The 13,560-nt window shown below is 42.0% G+C and overlaps 1 protein-coding gene across 2 annotated transcripts in view; it reads left to right on the forward strand.

Annotated features, from left to right (window-relative positions):
- tmem178bb (transmembrane protein 178Bb) overlaps nt 1-13,560 on the forward strand; it is a 109,087-nt gene that overhangs the window by 43,244 nt on the left and 52,283 nt on the right. The gene's annotated exons all lie outside the window — the stretch shown is intronic.

The raw sequence follows: 13,560 nt of genomic DNA on the forward strand, positions 1-13,560 counted from the left end.
ATAGTTATAAGGTAAGGTAAGTAAGCCCACAAAGGAGCCGCAATGAAACACAGCTGATCAGAAAATCCCAACTGGAAGTAGAAACAGAGCAGCTTAGCTTAGCCTATGTCAATCAATTCAATCAATCAATTTGTAATTGTCACATGATATTGTACGACGTACAATTCAGTGAAATGTAATCCCATCAGCTCCTTCAACTTGTGCATGATTCATCATAAAGCAGGAAGCAGAGTATGTGTATTTGCATATACAAGTGAATGCATGCAAATAGCTCCATCAGATGCTTGGGTGTTTGCAGCCTTATAGCTATTAAGCAGCACTAACGACTGTTTACTGCCGCTAGCGCTCTCTCTCTCTCTCTCTCTCTCTCTCTCTCTATCTCTCTATCTCCTACATTTTTAAGTGTGATTACACTGTTGGCTGTGTGAGAGGGTGAAGAATACTGTATGCGTCTGAGTGAAAGGAGGACAGATGGATTTGCATGTCCCTTAGCTACGGCAAGAGCTATTGGATCTAGATATTACCCATTACAGGCTCATTGTTTCCACCTCCCCTCTGACGGATTTTGGAAATCATTTAGCAATTTCAATAAGTCTCACAGCCTCGCAAACCTGATTTCCAACATAGTTTGTTGGTTTATTTTGTCAGATAACTTTTCCTGTAAGACAGACGGATGTTGTGTTGTGGCTGTGTCCAATGCTTGGTGTTGGCTTAAAATCCTCAGAGGTTTAAAGTTACACCCCATTTGGGGAAACCCTGTTTGTTTGCTGTCTTACCCAGAGTGATATGAGTAGATCAATATCAGTTTCTGTCTGCCCAGTAGACAGGTAGTGTTACACTGTTCTCTCTGCCCTACAATTCCTCCACACAAAAAGAATGTCTGTCCCTCTGATATGTTAGGGAAAAAAGCATGTAACCTGTTGGTACAGTCCTAGTTTAACCCTAACCTGACTATAACCATGGCCCTGTATTTAGCCCGACTGGTAACCAAATGGCTGAACCCTTCTTTAATCACAATTTGGCTTTGAAGACTATCTTTAAGCACATCCATTTTAAACCATAGAACATCTTTGGACCTTTATCCCTTGACCAACAGCCAACCTAGCACTGCCAAGCTATTTCATTTCTTTGATTTGACTTATGTGTTTAAAAGTTATTTTTAATACAGATATATGCTAGCCTCGTGAGACCGTCCTGATCTCGCAAGATCCAGTTTTCCACTCGCAGATCAGTCTGGCATCTTGAGACAGAGAAAATTTGGAACCGTTCACCAAACGACCAACCAATCAGCGTTGGTTTTGAGGCGGGTTTAGGTGTGACGCAACGAGAAGCGACTGTTCAGTCTAAACAGCGTGGCGGCTTCCACGGATGAGATGAGCGTAGCTATCGCGCAAGTTTTATCCGAATTAGAAAGCATTCCTTCATTGAAAGAAGAGCAAAAAACGGCACTGGAGGCTTTTCTCGGAGGAAAAGATGTTTTTGCTCTTTTCCCGACTGGTTTCGGCAAGAGTTTGATATATCGTTGATCTGATTGGTTGATTTGGCCCGTCCATCACCAACATAGGTGGTGATAGACAGATGGTTTATCCAATCAGCTAACCAGTATTTTCGCCCCTTCCCAAAAGTTCTCCAACGGGATGTTCCCAGATGGATATGCCGAGCAAATGCGAAGCAATCCATCTGGAGTCAGGTTAAATATATGCAGGGGCGTCGCACAAAATCCTGGGCCCTGTAGAAAGGCATTTTCTATGGGCCCCTCCCCGCATCCACAGCTATTCATTCTAGCATCTTTTTGGGCCCTCTTCACATGAGGGCCCTGGGTACTCAGTCCCCTTTTGACCCCCAGTCCGACGCCCCTGGATATATGGCTTTCTTTCAACCAAATTGCCCAAAAATAAACATGGATTATACCATAAGTTCTTCAGGTATATTTAATGATTACTTTCATTCAATTATGGGTGTTTTATTCAATGTTATAACATTTGGAAAAAAACATATACCAGTCTGTGATTATCCACTCAACATCCTCTGATCTTAACCATTAGTCAAAAATCATTCCTAATTTCTGCTTTTTTTAACCCCAAAATTAGGTATAATTTCATATAAATGAGGTTTGTTGACCATGAAATCCAACAATAAGTGTAAAACTCGTGGTAACAAGATGGTGTTATGGGTCCATGTAAGTGACAAAAACTTTTTTTTTAAAGCGTCGAAATATTTTTACAGATGTTTATTTTCAATTTTTTTTAATTTTGACTCAGGAGGACAAGAAGTTCATAGTCGATGGGACGACAACACAAGGGTTAACATGAGTGGAAATTGAAAGCTAAACACTGCGTTGACTGATGGAGAGCTGGACAAAATCTGCACGGCTTTCTATGTAAACCATACTAGCGCTAGCATGCTAGCGGTTAGCCCCCTCATTCTCAATGGCAAACCACTGCTACAACACACACTAGTTCACCCTAATCTCCAAAAGAACTACTTCCATGTCCCTGTTCTGCAGGTATTCCACGCAAAGTTGGAAGTGTGCCCTCGTTTAGAAGAAGTTTCCCAGCTAATCCTGCCTTGTACTACTGAAGTTGGAGAAACAGCTAGCTAGATGATGTGTTCTTACCTAGCTACTGAGCATGTGCGAATCCCAACAAAGATGGTACAGCAGTGAGAGGTCTCACTCTGTAGCTAAAACAGAGACCTGACACAGGGTGAAAAGAGGAGCTGCAGCAATGTGCAGTATAACAAAAATATGGTGTTTTTTGAAAATTAAACCATGTAAACCTATTCTGGTACAACCTCAAAATACAATTATGAACCTGAAAATGAGCATAATATGGGCACTTAAGATAAGATAAGATAAAACGTGATTGTCTGTTCACACAGAACATTTTCTTGCCTTTCTTGTCCTAAATTCTACCATAAACAGTGTAGGGAAATAGCCATGCTTTAAGTTATAAGTAAGTTATCTCAATGAAGTGCTCTCTACAGCCAGTGTCTGGACTCCAAAGATTGTTAGTGAGGGAAGAAGCTCCACTCTGTAACACCACTGTACACCCGGTGTAAAAGTGTTACTTCAGTTCTAACATCTTCAACAGAGTGATGCGTCTTTTTTAGTTAAACAATCCAACTGATTAAGTCACATCAATTATAAGAGTTGCATTTGCCCAGTTAGACTTTCATTTAAGCTTATGAACTTAATAGTTTTGAACCAGGACTCATTTTCTGGATCAAGTAGGTCATGGAAAATAAAGTGTGCCAAGTAGCTGCAGCTGTTATTTTAGATGTTATGCCTGTTGGTACTGTATGTAAACTGTGTGCTGCAGAATCGTCCAATACAAATGCAGGTCCTCGGGACACTGAACTGTGTATTTTGTTTGCAAACCTTGCAAAAAACACTATTTATGAAGATGTGTGATGTTCAAAGGTTTATTTTCAAATTATAAAAAGGAGCTAGGCTAGCAGTTTCCCCCTGCTCCCAGTCTTTGTGCTAAGCTAGGCTAAAGTCCATCCTGGGCGTCTGTTCTGGATGCAAACACTGATATTCTTTCTGCAGCCATTTATGATACTTTGGAAATAAGCTTCTCTTTTGATGATTATTAAGGCAAATTCAACAGCCTTTACAGGGACAATCCTTTATCTTCAACACACACACACACACACACACACACACACACACACACACACACACACACACACACACACACACACACACACACACACACACACACACACACACACACACACACACACACACACACACACACAGCCCCATCAGTAACAGAGAGGAAATGGTGTCTGTCTCAGAGATGTTTGCAGAAGGCTGAAGGGCAATTTGGCTAAAATGACTGAGTTAGAAATCCATTTGGGAGAGCGGGAGCAATACGCCCCAGTCTCAGCGCTGCAAGGAGCCTCTGTGAAGGGCTGTAATGTTGTGTAGTATAATGTGTCTCCCGGTGCAAATGCCCAAGGTTTGGGATTAGGCTTCGTTGGGTGATGTCGCCTGCAGAGACGAACAGCGGAGAGTTAATGTAGCGCTCGCTAGTCAGGAAATCAAACAGGGAAGGTGCGGTGCAGCTTCAGGCCAAGGGGAGCAGATGGTGATTGATGTAGAAGGATATTGAATGTATCACACGAGCCTGGCATCAGATTACTCCTCATCCTCATTCTGTACTCCACTCCACTTTGCACACAACTACACCCTTACAGTGTGTGATGCCACCCGTTCCCAACTCGTGAAATACTGACTTTTGGTCAGTGTCTCTCAGCCTTAGATACACACAAAAATCACCCTTTAGTGTCTGTATGGAACGCACCAGGCAGAGCAGCAGCTCAACCGCAGCACTGTAAGATGACGTAGTATTAAGAGAGACAACAGTATAAAGTAGTATGAATGACCCAAAGTCCTTAGGAGGTAGGTTGGGGGGGGGGGGAGGTCAGTGGGTCAAACAATACAGGACTTTCACCCAGGAGTTAAAAAAGTGACGCTAAGAGTCCAGATCAAGCGCGCCTAAATATGACGCTAAAGGAGACAATGCAGCCATAAAGAAAAAACACAGTTGGCCTGGCTGGTTAATTTTCACAGTTGTTTATTGGCTGTGATAACAACAGAGACGATGAAAACACAGCTAGACAATGGTTTTATACCATGTCCAGTTTCCATTGTGAAATCTGGGAGTTCATGGTTCCCTTGTGCTGTTTCCTCCACTCTCAACATGTTCCTGTGTGTCTGCCAGGCTCAGCACTGAGTCCGAGACTATAGCAACGGCTGTTCATTGATGCAAAAAGCTGCTGACTCATGTTAGTTCACATCTTCAGTGACCCAGACTTGTTGACTTCGTTTTGGAGTGAACACTTCTCCTCCGCGGGTAAATATTTGGAAATGGTTGAGACTAGGCTGCTGATCACTGCTGCTGATTAAACGTTTTAAAGAGCATTGTGTGGTGCATATCTCTTTTTAGTTATTTAAATGGTTAGACTGGGTTACCTGAGGCGTGAATACATTTTAGGAAATGCACTCTAAAAGCAGGGTCCACAGTTTTGTCTCTCCAGCCTACGTTATGTTAGTTACTGCTGTTCATTTTCTGGGTAAATCTATGTACTGTATATTTCAGAGTGATCAGAAAAATATATATGTTTCCTTTTCATAGTTACAAGTTGCATGTCGATGTGTACGCTATTTAGTCCTGAACTGGAAACACGAATATGACATATGACAACTTGTGACTTGAGATAATGATGACTGCTCCAAAATTGTGGAGCCCACATTTTGTTGAAATACTGCATTGTTACAGTTATGTGTAGATGTGTAGTGGTTCTCTCTGCGGCCCTGTCGACTAATACTCCATTTCACACCAAGTTGAACCAGGGTTGACTTTGTGTTTGGGTCGGATGTGGGTCAATTTTAAAAATGATGCCATTGGTTGGAAATGGGGGTGCACAGTCATGATGCAATTGTCAAAGGTCGCCACAACTAACCGCTGTGAAACATTGGTAAAATAAGTTTTATTTCTCTCTCAGTTGTGGTAGTGACTGGAGTATGTGACAACATTAGCTGTTCATTGAATATGACGTGTATACCGGCAACCATTGTTGTGGCCCAGATTGTATCTGAATTGTTTTTGAAAAATGCATGAGGACTATGGTTAACTGCTCCTCAGATCTCTGCAGGGTAAATCCAGACAGCTAGCTAGACTATCTGTCCAATCTGAGTTTTCTGTTGCACCACTAAAACTACTTTTGAACGTACACATGTTCCACTAAAACAAGTTCCTTCCTGAGGCTATTTAGCAGAGGCACTGTTGCTCCATCCAGTGCCCATGACAATTGTGATTGGTTTAAAGAAATGCCAATAAACCAGAACATGTTCTTCTCCAATCCAGGAACGCTGTGTGGATTAGCCAGACCCTCCTTTGCTGGACTGTGGACGAAGGTCTGGCGATTGCGAGACCATTTGATCAGAAATAGAACAGAAGAAGAGCAGCTTCTGTTATCTGTCCACAGGGTGTTATGTGAATCCCTCACGTGTGGTTACACAATTTCAATACACTGCAGGAAAGACAGACTGTTATTGCCAGTCACATTGAAAAATAACCATACAGAGATGGCAGCAATGAATACTATAAAAAAAATGGGGTTTTATACTTCACTTTAATCTGCTGAGTTTAGTGTTAGAATAGACATGCTTGGTCACCATTAACATTACCACTACCATTTGAATGAGGTGTTCTACAGCTCTGAGTGTTGAGCTGATCAATACTTAAATCACTTAACAGATGTCTACTCCTAGCCCATCTCAGGTTGTATTTTGCCAGACAAGTTATTGACGGATCATCTTCCCAGCATAATTCACGCACATGTGTCCTTGCTATCTGACACCCACTATTCTCTGTGAGGGGGGTATGCAGCACTCCACTCAGCTGGCCTGGTGATGAATCAGTCTCTGTTTTATTCCAAACTGTCATGGGGGAAACAACAAGTACCTTTAGGCACATCAATGGCTCTGCAGAGGAATATGTCTTATATGTATGTATTAAGCTTTTGATGTTATTGTATTGTGGTTGCACCTGGATGGTGGTTGCAGCTGGCACCAGTCATAGTTCTATTATCTTAACTGTTACTGTTTATCATGCCAACTGCTATAATTATGAATTGTATTTCTCAAATTCAAAATGTATTGGACATTGGTTTTTGAAATTTGAAGATCAGAAAAAAACTTTCAAAATCTGACAGATGTCAAGGGAGAAAGGCAACTAGCAGTGGTGAATTTGTCAGCAGTAGGATGGCCTTGTCTATAGAGCTTACCGCTGATTGGAAATTGTAGGATTTTAGATTCTTACAAGCTAGTAAGTGAGTGAGTGTTTTTGTTCCACTGCATGGGGAACACTTTCCATTTTTTTCTGTTGGAGGATGAGAGATGTGCCAGAGCACTTCTTACACCTCGTTGTGCCACTGACGGAAGGAAATGGTTGTTTTCTGCTTTCATCTGCTCAAAATATCTCACATTAATGGACCCTGACCACTTGTCAGGACAGGGCCCTCATTCCCCACATGCTACTCTTTGAACTGAAGAGATATTTCTATTATTTTAGACATGTATTTTACTAGATGAGTCATATAGTATGTCAAAGTTTACCAGGATGCTGTGTGTGTGTTCGTGGGAAAGGTTTTCCTGCAACATTAAAGACATGAAAAGTTGGTAGGAATGTGTGTGTTTAGGCACTCGGTCAAAGGTCATGGAGAGGGGAAGAGGAAGAATGAGACAGGAGTGGTCTGTCTTATCTCTAGCTGGAGTCAAACAGACGTCCGGCCTGACTGGTGTTCATGAAGACAGCAATCCCCTTACATCCTGCTGGACGGAGGATAAATAGACTTGTGACTTTTGAATATTCGCCCATAACCTGGCAGACGTGAGGAGGTTGTGGGACTACATGTTTTGGCCAGCATGTGTATTTGTATATTTTAAAATGCTGTTACTAAAGAAGTATTAACCTTATTTAAACGTCCTCAGTGGTTTCTGGTCTTTTGGGTCATCAACGAATACGCTGGGGATTAGAACTAAGGGAGATTATTGGAGTCAGATTTTCTGGCCTTTGGGCCTTCCACTTTTTACAAAAAATCCCTTACAGAACCTCAGTAAACCTTAGTCAGTGGACCTTCTTCAACATCACATCCAGTTCTGTCCACATATGCAGCAGAGGAACATCCCTTTAAAACCCCACAATGTCACCCCACAGACATGTTCCTGTAGATTGTCTCCTCTGATGGCTTCCTTAAAAGATAACTAACGTTCTTTTCAACCTGGACCCTATTTTCTCATGTTTTTGTGTGTAAGTGACTGATAGGAACAACAATGTTTGAAATTGGTCCAGTATTAAGCATCAATGCTGTAACCGGCAGCCACAGACCGGGCTAAAATGTAACCCTACGGGGCAAACGTGCACCGTCAGTTAGCGTCCACTAAAGGTTCTGTTTTGGTCGCTGACAGACTCAGATGTGAAGTGTCTGACAACATTATAGAAAGGATCCCTATAGATATAGACCTTTTTAAAACATCTTTGACCTTTCTGTTTAACCAGAAACAGCTCTGAGGTTGCTAGCGCTAAACTCACCAGACTCCATTTAAAAAAACAATACTTTTAGCATGTATAGAACCAACATATTTTCACATGTAAATCTGTGAACTATGTGTTTATTTCAACCAAAACTAGAGTTGTGATGGTTGGGAAAGTGGAAAGACGACCCAAAACGGCTTTTCATAGTTTAATTTTGTTTCTGTCGACTTTGAATGAAGTGTGTTTTACGATGCTAAAATTACTGTTTATTTACATGGAGTCTGGTGGGTTCAGCGGACGCAATTTCGCCGATGTTTTTATGTTTGCACTTAGAATATTAATCTGAGCCTGTCAGCGGCAAAACGAGCACAATTGCCCTATTAACTTACGTTGTAGCTTGTTTCGCCGCTGCCGCTGTTGTTCCCATCAGTCACTTAGACAAACAACATGGAAAATAGGGTCCATGTTGAAAAAAACGATAGTTACCCTGTAATGCAACATCTGTATGTGAGCAGTATGGACTGTGGGCTTTTTAAGCAGTGCTGAGCTGTGTTCAAGTGAGTGGTGGTTGGGCAAAGGAAGCCCATTGCCAGAATGCTCTGATGAGCCTCTTGTCAGGGCCTTCAGTTGTATTGGCCTATTTGAAATCTCCCCAGGTCTCAGAGGCTTCCTCCAACAGCAGGAAAATCAATACCAGCTCCATGACTCTACGTCAAACCAGCTTTCTGTTCATGCCGTAACATCAGCAGAAGTCTGTGTTTTAAAGCCAGTGGGATGGCACAGAGTTAGGGTTCAGATCTTCAAACACTACACAGAAGAAGAAGCAGCTCTGAGCTGATGTCTTATAGGAGTCTAAAGGAAAGCCTTCAACATGCATATGGATTGCACATGAACATCATTACTTGCTCAGTGTTGCATTATGATGCCAGGCACAAGGAAAAAAGGAGGGGTGGCAGTAGTTCAGTCAGTAGGGAGTTGGGTTGGGAACCGGAGGGTTGTTGGTTCAAGTCCCCATGCGGACCAAAGTATGGTGGTGGACTGGTAGCTAGAGAGGTGCCAGTTCACCTCCTGGGCACTGCCAAGATGCTCTTGAGCAAGACACTGAACCCCCAACTGCTCAGGGTGCCTTTCCATGGGCAGCCCCCTCACTCTGACATCTCTCCATTAGTGGATGTGTACAGTGGGGCAAAAAAGTATTGTGACAGTCAGCCACCAATTGTGCAAGTTCTCCCACTTAAAAAGATGAGAGAGGCCTGTAATTTTCACCATAGGTACACTTCAACTATGAGAGACAAAATGAGAAAAACAATCCAGAAAATCACATTGTAGGATTTTTTATGAATTTATTTGCAAATTCCTTGGGAAAATAAGTATTTGGTCACCTACAAACAAGCAAGATTTCTGGCTCTCACAGACCTGTAACTTCTTCTTTAAGAGGCTCCTCTGTCCTCCACTCGTTACCTGTATTAATGGCACCTGTTTGAACTTGTTATCAGTATAAAAGACACCTGTCCACAACCTCAAACAGTCACACTCCAAACTCCACTATGGCCAAGACCAAAGAGCTGTCAAAGGACACCAGAAACAAAATTGTAGACCTGCACCAGGCTGGACTGAAGACTGAATCTGCAATAGGTAAGCAGCTTGGTGTGAAGAAATCAACTGTGGGAGCAATTATAAGAAAATGGAAGACATACAAGACCACTAATAATCTCCCTCGATCTGGGGCTCCACGCAAGATCTCACCCCGTGGGGTCAAAATGATCACAAGAACGGTGAGCAAAAATCCCAGAACCACACGGGGGGACCTAGTGAATGACCTGCAGAGAGCTGGGACCAAAGTAACAAAGGCTACCATCAGTAACACACTACGCCGCCAGGGACTCAAATCCTGCAGTGCCAGACGTGTCCACCTGCTTAAGCCAGTACATGTCCAGGCCCGTCTGGAGTTTGCTAGAGAGCATTTGGATGATCCAGAAGAGGATTTGGAGAATGGTCAGATGAAACCAAAATAGAACTTTTTGTTAAAAACTCAACTCGTCGTGTTTGGAGGGGAAAGAATGCTGAGTTGCATCCAAAGAACACCATACCTACTGTGAAGCACAGGGGTGGAAACATCCTGCTTTGGGGCTGTTTTTTCTGCAAAGGGACCAGGACGACTGATCCGTGTAAAGGAAAGAATGAATGGGGCCATGTATCGTGAGATTTTGAGTGAAAACCTCCTTCCATCAGCAAGGGCATTGAAGATGAAACGTGGCTGGGTCTTTCAGCATGACAATGATCCCAAACACATCGCCCAGCCAATGAAGGAGTGGCTTCGTAAGAAGCATTTCAAGGTCCTGGAGTGGTCTAGCCAGTCTCCAGATCTCAACCCCATAGAAAATCTTTGGAGGGAGCTGAAAGTCCGTGTTGCCCAGCGACAGCCCCAAAACATCACTGCTCTAGAGGAGATCTGCATGGAGGAATGGGCCAAAATACCAGCAACAGTGTGTGAAAACCTTGTGAAGACTTACAGAAAACGTTTGACCTCTGTCATTGCCAACAAAGGGTATATAACAAAGTATTGAGATGAACTTTTGTTATTGACCAAATACTTATTTTCCACCATAATTTGCAAATAAATTCATTAAAAATACTACAATGTGATTTTCTGGATTTTTTTTCTCATTTTGTCTCTCATAGTTGAAGTGTACCTATGATGAAAATTACAGGCCTCTCTCATCTTTTTAAGTGGGAGAACTTGCACAATTGGTGGCTGACTAAATACTTTTTTCCCCCACTGTAGGTACTGAGCATGTGTGTGTAATTCAGGCCTGTGTGTAATAACAACAGAGTGAAAACATTGCAATGTTCCCTTGCGGGATTATTAAATTATTATTAAACTAATTAAAAATTGGACTTTACTCCTGAACAGAAGCACCTTCCTGGAGACATGAATGGAATGACTAACCTGAAGTTACCTGACCATTAGCCATCCAGTTAATTAAGATCTTATTCTGGTTATGTCCAAGCAAGGGCATAGAAACTATTATAGCTGATGAATTCAGATTTGAAATCATCACGACTACACATAAGTAGGTTGACCACGTTTTGTTTTGCATCAACTCTGCACATTTGTGGCTGAGGACACTTATGAAGGCAGCGCTAACACAATAAGGTGCAGACAAATAGGACCTGCTTGTTTGTTTCTGTTCGTTTTTATCTTTTGCAGTATTATGGCCAGTTGAAACTAGTTGGCCAGTTGGTATCTTTTTGCAGTTTACCAGCCATTGGCAGATAGACCCAGATGTTAATTTTGGACCCTGTATCCACCTGATGTAACCCCTGATAGAACAGGTCGACTAATCACAGGGCTGGAGGTTCAATCCCTGGCTCCTCCTCTTCACATGTCCAAATGTCCTTGGGCAAGACCCTGAACCCTCTGTGTGCGTGCATGCGTGCGTGCGTGCGTGTGTGTGTGTGCGTAATCAGTCGACTATAGGCAAGACTTGACCAATGTGATTTGACTATGTAAATTCTTAGTCGGGGACACCCCTAGTAAATAATTACATTTACTCAAATGTACTTATTTCATTTTTTTCTACTTTGTAGTTCTACTCCACTACATTCCAGAGTGATTTTTTTTTTTTACTTTTTACACTATTTATTTACTCCATTTATGTGACAGCCATAGGTACTTTATACATTAACAGTTTACACAATACATAATTAGTGTGTAGTAAGTAGTTAAACAGGTTGCTTCATTAATAAGAATCTAATAATCTAATTGATATGACAATGTACCAGGACCTACTGCATAATAAGTACATTCAGTTTTAAAACTAAGTATTTTGCTTACCTACTTTAGAAATTTTAATGAAACTTTTTTAGTATTCTTACATTCTAGTATTACTGTTATTACTACATGCCTCTACTATTTACAAGCTCCCATCTATAGCTTTATTTGTCAAGCAAAACTATAGAGCAGGTGACAGCAAAAACAGTAACTATCAATCTATATCCTATGCTTTTCAAAAAGCTGTGGAAAGATTTTGAAGGTTTTTTTTAGGAAGATTACATGACATGTATTATTATTTGTAGTAATAGTAGTATTTTAAGATGTTTACTGCACCAGATTATGCACCATGGTTTCATCTGATCCACTGATGAAGAGAAAGTCATGAATGGATAATTACAATTGTCAGCAGCTGTGGTCCTCTGGGTTTGCTTGTTTATGCCTGTGTGTGTGTGTGTGTGTGTGTGTGTGTGTGTGTGTGTGTGTTTTATCCTGGTTTGTGCAGTTCAAATCTCCCAGGACTCCAACTATGCAGTTATTCAGTGCGCAGCCTTGCCAGAGATAATTAGAGCAGACTGCAGTAATGGTGTCAAAGGGAAGCAGCTCCTTCTCCACCCGCCAGAATATTACAGTCTTCATACAAACATACAGTATGGCAGTGAGTGCAAATATCCCAAAATACAGTCAAAAAGTCAAAATATTACAAACACGTTGTTACTCTTGGCTGTGACAAAGTGCATGGTGCTTTGAGAATTCATCATGATATACAGCATGCAACTTCCACTGAAGCTTCCACTTCACTAGGGCTGTCATATGTATGTATGTATATATGTATCTATATTTCAGATGTGTGGGATTTCCCCCTTCCTGGTCTACATATCCCAGCCTCTGCTGAATTATTTTTATCCCCATTGGAGACAAAATGTGATCATCTACCTCACTAATAGACCATATATTATACCAACACATTCTCACTCCCATCGTGTAAAATACGGACGCTTGGTCAGGTGCCTTTGGCGTCGTTATTGACGCTAAAAGTCTCCTTTAGCGTCAGATCTAAACGCGCTGGGTCGGGACTATTGGCCTCTCTCTCTCTCTCTCTCCCCCCTTCACAGAGAAACAGCTGATCTCTTGAAAATATTTGTATCCATAAAAGGGGGGCCCTGCAGAAAGAGTCTGGGAACCACTGAGCTATATCATGTCAATTAGAGTGTCTTCTGTTTGCAAAGTTTGGTCAAGGGGCGGCTGTGGCTCAGGTGGTATTGCGGTCGTCTACCAATCGGAAGGTTGGTTCCCTGGTCCTGCAGTTCCATGTTGAAGTGTCCTTGGGCAAGACACTGAACCCCCACTTGCTCCCAACGCTGCGCCATCAGAGTGTGAATGTTTATCTGATGAGCAGGTGGCACCTTGTACGGCAGCCTCGGCCACAGTGTGTGAATGTGAGTGAACGGTGAATGGTTCCTGTACTACATGTAAGAGCACTTGACTAGAAATACGCTATATTAATACAGACCATTTGCATTTACAGATTCAGAATGTCAAACCAAAGCAGCAGTCTGTGATTGGTCATTTATTAATGTAAATTTAGAGGGAAGTGGCTCTAACGAGTCAGGTTGCGAGTGTTTGTAGCTCTGTTAGCCATGTGGCTCTAGGGATGGCAGTGCTAGGTAAACTGTCTGCTACTTTGGTCCCTACTGAATAACTTAACTACTGGATGGATTGCTGTGAAATTTGAAT

This window comes from Sander vitreus, chromosome 23 (genome assembly GCF_031162955.1).
Source record: "Sander vitreus isolate 19-12246 chromosome 23, sanVit1, whole genome shotgun sequence".
Classification (NCBI taxonomy): Eukaryota; Metazoa; Chordata; class Actinopteri; order Perciformes; family Percidae; genus Sander; species Sander vitreus.